Source organism: Lemur catta, chromosome X (assembly GCF_020740605.2).
Source record: "Lemur catta isolate mLemCat1 chromosome X, mLemCat1.pri, whole genome shotgun sequence".
Taxonomy (NCBI): Eukaryota; Metazoa; Chordata; class Mammalia; order Primates; family Lemuridae; genus Lemur; species Lemur catta.
In genome coordinates this window covers 8,225,676-8,237,461 of record NC_059155.1, presented here as the reverse complement: position 1 = coordinate 8,237,461, position 11,786 = coordinate 8,225,676, and positions in this window count along the sequence as shown.

Here is an 11,786-nt window from a genome sequence, read left to right as displayed (position 1 = left end):
CCTCAAAATGATAAAAGCCATATATTACAAACCCAGAGCCAACATCATACTGAATGGGGAAAAGTTGAAAGCATTCCCACTTAGAACTGGAACCAGACAAGGTTGCCTACTGTCACTACTTCCATTCAACATAGTGCTGGAAATCCTAGCCAGAGCAATCACACAAGAGAAGGAAATCAAGGGTATACAAACGGGGGAAGAAGAGGTCAAACTGTCACTCTTTGCTGATCTTATACCTAGAAAACCCAAAAGATTCTGACAAGAGACTACTGGAATTGATACATAAATTCAGCAAAGTCTCAGGTTACATAATCAATGTACGCAAATCAATAGCATTCTTATATGCCAACAACATTCAAGCTGAGACCAAGTCAAAGACTCAATAACTTTCACAATAGCAACAAAGAAAATAAAATACCTAGGAATATATTTAACTAAGGAAGTGAAAGACCTCTACAGGGAGAACTATGGAATACTGAGGAAGGAAATAGCAGAGGATGCAAATAGATGGAAAAAGTTACTATGCTCATGGATTGGCAGAATCAATATTGTTAAAATGTCTATAATACCCAAAGTGATCTACAGATTAAATACAATCCCTATTAAAATACCAACATCATTTTTCACAGATCTAGAAAAAATAATTCTACACTTTGTATGGAACCAGAGAAGACCCTTTATAGCCAAAGCAATCTTAGGCAAAAAGAACAAATTGGGAGGCATCAATTTACTGGAATTCAAGCTATACTACAAGGCTATCGTAATCAAAACAGCATGATAGTGGCACAAGAACAGAGACATAGACCAATGAAACAGGACTGAGAACCCAGATATAAAACCATCCTCATACAGCCATCTGATCTTTGACACAGCAGACAAAAACATACACTGGGGAAAAGAATCCCTATTCAATAAATGGTGCTGGGAAAATTGGATAGGCACATGTAGAAGACTGAAACAGGATCAGCACCTCTCACCTCTCACAAAAATCAACTCATGATGGATAACAGACTTAAATCTAAGGCATGAAGCCATCAGAATTCTAGAAGAAAATGTTGGAAAAACTCTTATGGACATCAGTGTAGGCAAAGGATTTATGAAGAAGACACCAAAAGCAATCATAGCAACCACAACAATAAATAAAGAGGATCTGATCAAATTAAAAAGCTTCTGCACAGACAAGGAAACCTTCATTAGAGCAAATAGACAACCTACAGAATGGGAGACAACATTTGCATGCTATACATATGATAAAGGCTAATATCTAGAATCTGTAAAGAACTCAAGCAAATCAGCAAGAAAAAATCAAACAACCCCATTAAAAAGTGGGAAAAAGACAGGAATAGAAACTTAGGTGTACTATTTAAAAGAGATAAGTATGTGTTCTATGCCACCCAGGTTTTGCTAAATCTCGGGGCTTTAAATCTGCTTCCCTTCCTTGCAAATTCACTCATTTTGCTGAGGAGTGGTGTGAGGGTGGCTGCCATGGGCCAGAATGGGATTCTTCCCATCTCCCACATTCATGAAGCTCCCTGCCAGAACAGGACTCTCTAAATCTTGCCTTATCTTCACTTTCCAGATTTTCGAGAAAGTGGTCTCTTGTGTGGTCAAGTGTCTGAATAGCCACTGATATTCCAACTTATTGTCTGGGTGTAGAAACCAGGTACATAAAGTTGGACCTAAACCTCTAAACAATACTATTGGATTTTTTTTTTTTTTGCCAACAGAGGGAGATTGTGATTGAAACATGTTAAGTTGGATGGACAGAAAGAGGCAGGGGGAGAAGATGCAATAAGTCATTGTTCAGATTTGCTTTGGGGTAGGAGGCCCTCAGATTCCTGGCACGAGGAGGTGAGAGGGGCTGACTGTATATGTATACCCATCTAAAACCCACCAAGCAACCAACCACATAGGATGCTTCCAAGGGGGTCAGTCCCAGAGAGAGGTGAACCAGCAACAGCAATTCATGCTGAAATGGTGGGGGCATTGGTGGTGGTGTTTGAAGTCCATGAGTGGAGCTCCTCAAGACCCATGACCCCTGCTCAAAGAGTCTTTCTCTTTTACCCTGGGACAGGCAGGACATGTCATGCCACTTGACACCGGGAGATATTTCCATGAAGCTCAACTATAAATGAGGATAGTCAGGGCCGGCTACTCTCTCCCCCTCCCATCCCATGCGTAAAAACTGTAAACTGCCAGTTACCCCAAAACTGCTCACCTCGGGGGCCCCCAGACTACAGAAGATTAAAAAAAGCTGACTTTCATATTCTTCCCCACATGATTCTGGTCATCACATGATTTCCTCCCAAACGTGACTTAGAAGCTATTTTTGAAACTTGTAGTTTTACAAAACTGTTTTGAGCCTCTTTTGAAGGCTAAAATAATCATTTAAAAATTCTACATTACATGTACAAATAAGTAGGATAAAAGCCCTAAATCTACTTAACTTCAGGAATACTCCTCCACCCTGAAAGCCACATCAGTTCATGTTGACACCTCACATTGCAGCTCGGAAGCCCACGGTCACAACAGTGTCTCCTGTTGGGCATCACGGAACTAGAAAAACAAATTCTTAACCAGCGCATTCACTTATTTGTTTGCAGGTGCCATTTATTCCATGCCAATCTCTGAACATATAAAATTGGAGAATCAAAGCATTAGAGTTGGGGACCACTTAACAGAAACTCTAAAGCCTTTCCTGAGATTCGAGGAAGATTTTTCTCTGTGTAAAACATGCTCCTTCCTTTTGTCTCCTCCGATTGCATGCAATGGGTTTCCATCCTTCTTCTCGAGATGTTTTCTCACAATTTACCATCAATACACCTTGTCAGACATATTTCCCTGGTCTTCATCCCTGGATTCTCCCCTTCCTCATTCCATCCCAGTCCTAATTATAACTCCTCACCCTATGCTAAGTACTTCTCTACTCTCCTTGGTCTTTGTGTCTTTCAAGTATTCATAGGTAGAGAGGAGGACCGCCCCCCCCCAGCAGGGACTCAGCCAAGCTGCACCTATTGGAAGCCTTTAGTCACGCCTCATGAGCCAATCTTGCCTCTCCTTGATGACTGGAGTTATTTTCTCTAGAGTCTGTTCAATTAGTCAATACCTGACTATTCTCCACAGAAAGCACGATGCAGCCGAAGTTGTCCTGGAGCCTCCAGAACCCCCTCTTGTCTGAGCCATGGGGCATTTCCTCTGCAGAAGCCCAGGGCATGCAGCAGCCACTCACAGACCAGAATAGTGAATCTTCTTTGGCAGCAGCTCCAAAATCTCTTCCACCCTGCTCCTGTCTGCCTTGCCTATCATCTTCCCATGAGTCTTCTACTTGCCACACGGTGGCCATGTTTTGATATTCTTAGACCCACACTTCTAACCTCCCTGAATTTCGTCTCTTGGCTTTTTATTGGTGTTGGAAGCATTTGTTTCATCTGCAAATGGCATCGGGATGCTATTTGCCCTTTTAAAAAAATTTTTTGAGGCAAGATTCACATAACATAAAATTCATCATTTTAAAGTGAACAATTCAGAGACATTTAGTGCATTCACCATGTTGTGCGACTATCACCTCTGTCTAGTTTCAGAATGTTCTCATCCTCCCAAAAGGAGACTCCATCTCCATTAGTTGTTACTCCCCAACCCTGGCAACCACTAATCCACGTTCTGTCTCTATGGATTTGCCTGATCTGGACATTTCATATAAATCTGTGGTCTCCAACCCCTGCACTGAGGACTGGTACCTGTTTGTGGCCTGTTAGGAACCAGGTGGCACAGCAGGAGGTGAGCCGCAGATGAACGTGAGAAACTTCATCTGTATTTACAGCCACTCCCCATCAATCCCATCACTGCCTTAGCTCTACCTAGTGGCAGCATTAGATTCTCATAGGAGCACGAACCCTAGGTAAACTGCACATACGAGGGATCTAGGTTGCATGCTCCTTATGAGAATCTAATGCCTGATGATCTGAGGTGGAGCTGAGGTGGTGATGCTAATGCTGGGGAGCAGCTGCAAATACAGATTATCATTAGCAGAGAGGTTTGCCTGCACAATAAATGCAGTGTGCTTGAATCATCCCAAAACCATCCCTCCACCCCAGTCGATGGAAAAATTGTCTTCCATGAAACTGGTCCTTGGTGCCAAAAATGTTGGGGACTGCTGTCTTAAAGGATGAATTGGGGCAGAGATGTAATAGGGAAAAAGTTACTGCTTATGTAATACATTCCACAAAAGGGACCTCTTTTTTTCAGTCATTAAGGTTACATGATTCAGTTCAGACTTACTGAGAGAATTATTCATACAATTTTAGCTTGACAAATTAGAAAGGCCAACATTCTAAGAATATGTTTTTCAGAAGCTTCACTACTTGCAATTAAACAGAGTAGTTCAATTCAACAAACTTTTATCGAGGTATTGTGTGCCAGGAAGTATGCTAAGTACTAGAGATACGTGCTCTCAGGGAACTCCAATAATATACATAATTGATTCATTAAATATATGCTAAAATGGAAAAACATGTCAATGTGAGGAGTCTAATTCTATTAAAGCCTCTTAGCTTTTGTATATATTTTTCATTTTCCTTTCCTTATGTATTCTAGATTTTCTCAATCTTATCTTTCAATTCACAAATTTGCTCTTTAGTTACTTCCATTATCTTATCTATCTTGATCCTTATTTTTAATGTGATCTTTTCCTTTGGTTCTTTTTATATTGTCTTGTGCTTGTGTCATATTGCTAATATCTTCTCTTGTGTGTTATTATATGTTTATTATGCTGAAGTTCTTGGTATACCTATTTTAATAGTTACGCTTCTAGTGGAATCTACAATCTACCCTGTACCATAAGTCTGAGTTATTTATTTTAAATACCACTATATAATGTTTATTGAAACTTGTCATTTTAAACCAAGGCAGAGAACACATTCCCAGAGCTAGAGGAGTAGAGTATAAAACTTCCTCCTTCTGAAAGTAAGCTCCCCCACTACAAGCTTGGCATTTTCTCCAGCTTCCCTACTCCAATACTCCAGTATAGGAAATGGAAATATTTTCAATTATTATGAAGGAAATTTGCAACTGCCTTCTAGGAAGTATAGATCTTGTTTAAAAAAAAAATAGGAAATGTGATTTTTTTTTCTGACCTTGTTGATAGATTTGGATACGCTAAAGCAGACACAGAGTGGAGCTTGGGAGTAGACGCTAGGGATCTCTAAGAAAGGTGCTCACCTGTGGACCAATAAATTTCAGTTAGGGACATGAGAGCATGTAAAAATCTAAGAGATTCTATTCAAATCATATGGTGGGAGTGAGAAGAAGGTCAGTTCCCAGAAGAAAGATGTTACTAGGCAAACAAAACAGTAGCTGTTCACTACAGCTGAATTGTTTGCTCCCATTCTCCACTACTTTATTTTTTTATTGAGGTGTTCATCTTACTCATTTGTAAGAATGTTCTATATATATTTAGGACAGTAACCCTTTTTCTGTCTTATATTTTGCAAATATCTTTTTAAGATATTGTTAATATTTTATTTTAATTCCAGGACTTTAAAGAAATTTTAAATTTTATGTAATCAAATATATAATTCTTTTTATTCTGCCTTTTTTTGATGCTTAGGGGAAAAGACCTACATAAATATTCTCCTATATTGCCCCCCACTTCTTTTGCTTTCATTTTTTAATATTTAACTATTTTATCTACTTATAGTATATTTTGATGTATGCTTATGCAGAAATGATCAAATTTTATTTTTACTATAATTTACTAAATAACTTATTCTGTTCCAACTAATTCAAACTGGCATACTTTATTATATAGCAGACATTTATGCATAATTGCATCTATTTCTTCCATTCTGTTCTTTGTTTCCATTCTTTTACTGGTAAAAAATATTTTAATTATTGTAGCTTTATAATGTTTTAATATCTGAAAGTACAAATCCCTCCCTGGCTATTCTTGTCTTTTCCATATGAACTTAAACTGGGAAGAATTAATAACATTATAACACTGAAACTTTATGACATTTCCCCCTCTAGGAACATGGTAGACCTGTCCAATTATGCAAGTATTCTTTTAGGTCACTCAGTAAGGCTTTAAAATTATGGTATGTACATTTCCTCATATTGTAGAGATTTTTTGTTTTTTATTGTATTGTTTTGTTTCTGAAGGGGTTATTTTTCAGTATCTATTCTAAATGGTTATTTTTTATTTATTGGAAGGCTATAGGTTTTAAATTTTATTTATATTATAATACAATACTAAATCCACTTATGAGTTCTAATAGTTTTTCAGTTAATTGCCTTGGGATTTTCAAAGTGCAGTAGACAACAGTGAATTCTACAAATAAAAATAATTATTTATTCTTGTCAGTATTTGTAAATTTTATTTCTTTTACTTGTTTTATTACATTGAAAAGGACTTTCAGAGCCATGTCATATTGGTAATGGTCATCTTTGTCTTGTTTCTAAGAATGAGTATTAGTTATAGACATGCAGTCTGTTTCATGTTAAGGAAATATTTTATCATAGATTCCTGAGATTTTTAAAAACATTAGTTATGAGATGATATACTTTACGAAATAACTTTTGGCTATCTTTCATGATAAGGAAATATTTTGATGTAATGATTTGTATTCTAGATTTCCTAGTATTAAATTATTCTTTTATTCCTGGCGTAAATTTCAGTTGGTTGTGATGTATTAAATATTATTCAGTTTGCTAGCATTTTTCAAAGGGTTTTAGTCTAAAGTTATGTTATATTTTGTAACTTTATAATATGTGGAATATTTTTTGGATTTTGGTATTCATTTTATAGAAAGAATCTGGATGCTATTTATCAGTTTAAATGTTCTGGAAAGAATCTGGATGCTATTTATCAGTTTAAGTGTTCTGCAATCATTAAAATATTATGAGGATGTCTATTCTATGGAGGTTTGTATTAATAATAATGTGCCTGAAAAACCTTATTTTCCATAAACATGACTTCATTCATGTTCTTTAATCTACTTAGATTTTTTATTTCTCCTAGAATCAGTTTTGGTACTATTTTTCTAGATAATCTTTTTTCATCAATATTTTAGAATTATTTTTATAGAGTCATCAGTGGTTATCCTTCTTTTTTGTTTTTTTTATTTTTTTTTATTTCAGCTTATTATGGGGGTACAAAAGTTCAGGTTATATGTATTGCCCATGCTCCCCCATCCCCCCCGAGTCTGAGCTTCAAGCATGTCCATTCCCAAGACAGTGCACATCGCACTCATCATGTAGGTATACACCAATCCCCTCCGCCCACCCCCATCCCCCCAAGTTAGAACTTCAAGCGTGTCCATTCCCCAGACAGTGCGCATCGCACTCATCATGTAGGTATACACCCATCCCCTCCCCCCAGCCCCCGATACCCAATTGGTGTGATTCCCAAATGTGCACTTAGGTGATGATCAGGGAAACCAATTTGCTGGTGAGTATATGTGCTGCTTATTTTTCCATTCTTGGGATACTTCACTTAATAGAATAGGTTCCAACTCTCTCCAGGAGAACAAAAGAGATTCTATATCACCATTATTTCTTATAGCTGAGTAATACTCCATGGTATACATATACCACATTTTACTAATCCATTCATGAATTGATGGACATTTGGGTTGTTTCCACATCTTTGCAATTGTGAATTGTTCTGCTATAAACATTCGGGTGGAGGTATCTTTTTTATAGAATGACTTTTGTTCTTCTGGGTAGATGCCCAATAATGGGATTGCTGGATCGAATGGTAGGTCTACTTGAATCTGTTTAAGGTATCTCCATATTGCTTTCCACAGAGGTTGCACTAGTTTGCAGTCCTACCAGCAGTGTAAGAGTGTTCCTATCTTTCTGCATCCACACCAACATTTATTGTTTTGGGACTTTTTGATAAAGGCTATTCTCATTGGAGTTAAGTGATATCTCATTGTGGTTTTGATTTTCATTTTCCTGATGATTAGAGATTTTGAGCATTTCTTCATATGTTTCTTGGCCATTAGTCTGTCTTCTTTTGAAAGATTCTGTTCATGTCCTTTGCTCACTTTTTAATGGGGTGATTTTATTTTTTCTTGCTGTTTTTTCTGAGTTCTATGTAGATTCTAGTTATCAGCCCTTTATGGGATGTATAACATGCACATATTTTCTCCTATTCTATAGGTTGTCTATTTGCTTTAATGATAGTTTCCTTGACTATGCAGAAGCTTTTTAATTTAATCAGGTCCCATTTGTTTATTTTTGTTGTTGCTGTGATTGCCTTTGGGGTCTTCTTCATAATTTTTTTGCCTAGGCCAATGTCTGTAAGAGTTTTTCCAACATCTTCTTCTAGAATTCTTATGGTTTCATGTCTTAGCTTTAAGACTTTTACCCATCATGAATTGATTTTTGTGGGAGATGAGAGGTGCGGATCCTGTTTCAGTCTTCTACATGTGGCTATCTAATTTTCCCAGCACCATTTATTGAATAGGGATTCTTTCCCCCAATGTATGTTTTTGTCTGCTTTGTCAAAAATTAGATGGCTATATGAGGATGGTTTTATATCTGGGTTCTCATTTCTGTTCCCTTGGTCTATCTCTCTGTTCTTGTGTCAGTACCATGTTGTTTTTGTTGTTATAGCCTTGTGGTATAGCTTGAAGTCTGGTAAATTGATGCCTCCCAATTTGTTCCTTTTGCTTAAGATTGCTTTTGCTATATGGGGTCCTCTCTGGTTCCATACGTGGTGTATCAAATTGTCAATTTGCATATGTTGAGCCATCCTTGCATCCCAGGAGTAAATTTCACTTGATCAATTAGTATGATCCTTTTAAAGTGTTCTTGAATTTATTTTGCTAGTATTTTATTGAGGATTTTTGCATCTATGCTCATCACGACTATTGACCCATAGTTTTCTTTCCTTGTGTTGTCTTTGTCTGGCTTTAGTAGCAGGGTGATTCTGGCCTCACAGAATTAATTTGGCAGTGCTCCCTCTTTTTCAATTTTTTGGAATAGTTTAAGAAGGGTTGGTATTAATTCTTCTCTAAATTTTTGGTAGTACTCACCTGTGAAGCCAGCTGGTCTTGAGATTTCTTTGTTGGGACTTTTTTGAGTAATGCTTGAATCTCCTTATTTATAATTGGTGTGTTCACGATTTCTTTCTATTTGTTCTTGATTCAGTCTTGGTAGCTTGTATGTTTCTAGAAATTTATCTATTTTCTTCTAGGTTGTCCAGTTCGTTTGGATATAATTGCTTATAACTGTCCCTTATGATCCTGCTTTTTCCTGTGGTATCAGTTGTACTAAATTCTCTGCAATCTCTGAATTTATTGATTTGAGTTATTTTTCTTTCATTCTTAGTCTAGCTGAGGGTTTGTCAATTTTGTTTATCTTTTCAAAAAGCCAACTCACTTTTGTCAATTTTTTATATTGTCTAGTTCATTTATTTCTGCTCTAATCTTTATTATTTCCTTCCTTCTGCTAATTGTACTCTTAGTTTGTGCTTCTAATTTCTTGAGGTATAAAATTAAGTTGTTTATTTGTGATCTAGCTTCTTCTTCTTCTTTTTTTTTTTTTATAAGGAGTCTTGCTCTGTCACCCCATGTGCAGTGCAGTGGCACCATCATAGCTCACTGCAGCCTTGAACTCCTGGGCTCAAGCAGTCCTCCTACCTCAGCTTCCTGAGTAGCTGGGTCTCCAGGCATGTGCTACCATGCCCAGCTAATTTTTCAATTTTTTGTAGAGATGGGGTGTTGCTATGTTGTTTAGGCCATTCTCAAACTCTTGGCCTCAAATGATCCTCCTACCTCAGACTCCCAAAGTGCTAGGATTATAGGCATGAGACACCATGCCCATCTACTCTTCTTTTTTAATGTAGACATTTTTCTCTAGAAACTTTCCTCCTAGTAGTGCTTTTGTTGAATCCTATAGGTTTTGGTATGTTTTGTTTCCATTTTTGTTTGGCTTGAGATAAGATGTGGATAAAGGGAAACTCTTCTTTTCACTCCTTTAATGTGTCTTTTTCATTTCTGTGCTCCATCTGGGCACTACAACCCCTTGCCTGGATTCCAAAGGTCTCTTGAAGGTACTTACATCAGTGAATGGTTATTAAATCAGTGTTTCTATGCATATATGAGGGCTAGAATCACCTACTCTGCCATCTTTTTAAATTTAGCTTTTGTAATGGGTATGTAGAGGTATCTCATGTTTTTAATTTGCATTTCTCTGAAGAATATTGAAGCCAATAGCCTTTTTTTTTTGATGCAGGTCTTACTTTGTCACCCAGTCTGAAGCGTAGTGGCCTCATCATAGCTCACTGTAACCTCAAACTCCTGGGCTTAAGTGATCCTCTTGCCTCAGCCTCCCAAGTAGCTGGGACTACAGACATGGGTCACCATGCCTGGCTAATTTTTCTATTTTTTGGAGAGATGGGGTTTCACTCCTGCTCAGGCTGGTCTCAAACTCCTGGCCTTAAGCAATCCTCCCGCCTTGGCCTCCCAAAGTGCTAGGATTACAGGTGTGAGCCACCATGCCCAGCAACCTATAGCCTTTTAAACCAGAGAAATACCATCATTTTTAGGCAGTTTAGGTATGATTTTGCTTGGAGAAAGTGGAATGAAACCACCTTTGAGTCTCGTATTCCAGTGGTTCCCAAACTGGCAGTTTATCAGAATCACTTGTGGAGCCTTATAAATGTTCAGATGCCTGGGCTCCACCTTAAAGTGACTGAATCACTCAGTAGTGTGTCTCAGACAATTGTATGTTATAATCTAGTTATTTTTACACATAGCCTTGTTTGGGAACCAACACTACCCTATCTGCATTTAGTCTATTTTTAGCAATTTTTTCTTGGATGGTTTTTATATACACTGCAGTCTGAGTGCCACTGACATGTTTATTATGTTGCCTAGCTCAGGGTTACTTTGTATCTGATCCCATTTCTCTTTTTTCTCTCACAGACTATTAATTTGTTGTGGGGAAACTGGTTTCCTAATATCTAAAAACATTTGACTTTTATTTTTCTGCTGATGCTACCACATGCAGAGGCATGCATTCAGCTGATGTGGACTCAAAAAGTGGTAATTGTCATTCTGTTTGGCTTAGCATAATATTAATGAATTTCAGTGCCTCCACAAACTCATGTTTGTGGAAGTTCAATGTGAAATAGAAATTCTTTTTGTCCAAACCACTGTTTGTAATTCAATGGCTATAGGCATCATTTTGGCCTGATATTCCAGATTTCAGGAATGTACCTATGGTAGCTAAGAGAATTAAGAAAAATGATTACTTCTCATTTTAGGAAAAATAAAAGGGTTTAGAATTGGACCTTCAAAACCATGCCCTGGGTTTCTGCAACAATTTGATACAGAATAAAACAATAATGTGGGTCAGTAATTTTTAAATGAGATATACAAGTGCTGTCTAACATTATTATCACACCCTCATCCCAGTATTCTGTATGGAAGTATAGAATGTGTGAGTAGTGAGGTAAAATTGTTTTCCATAATAAAAATCATTCTGGAAATGAGGGATACTTATGTATTAGAGCAGTGGGATCTAATCCTGACTTTTCTGCTAACTCACTGTGCTGTGTCTCACTTTCTCCATTTTACAATAAGGAGAATAGATTAAATAGACTCTGAGAGGTTTTCTAGCTCTGAAATTCTGTGCAACTTTAATTATCACCACCTTTCTCCTTTTTCCAAACTGTGGGGAGAAGGAGAAAAATGTTGGATTGCTTTTACCTTCTTAACAATTAGCTCTTGAGTTGATTAATGCTCTGCTGGCAACTATTGCATCTTAGTGAAGATGAT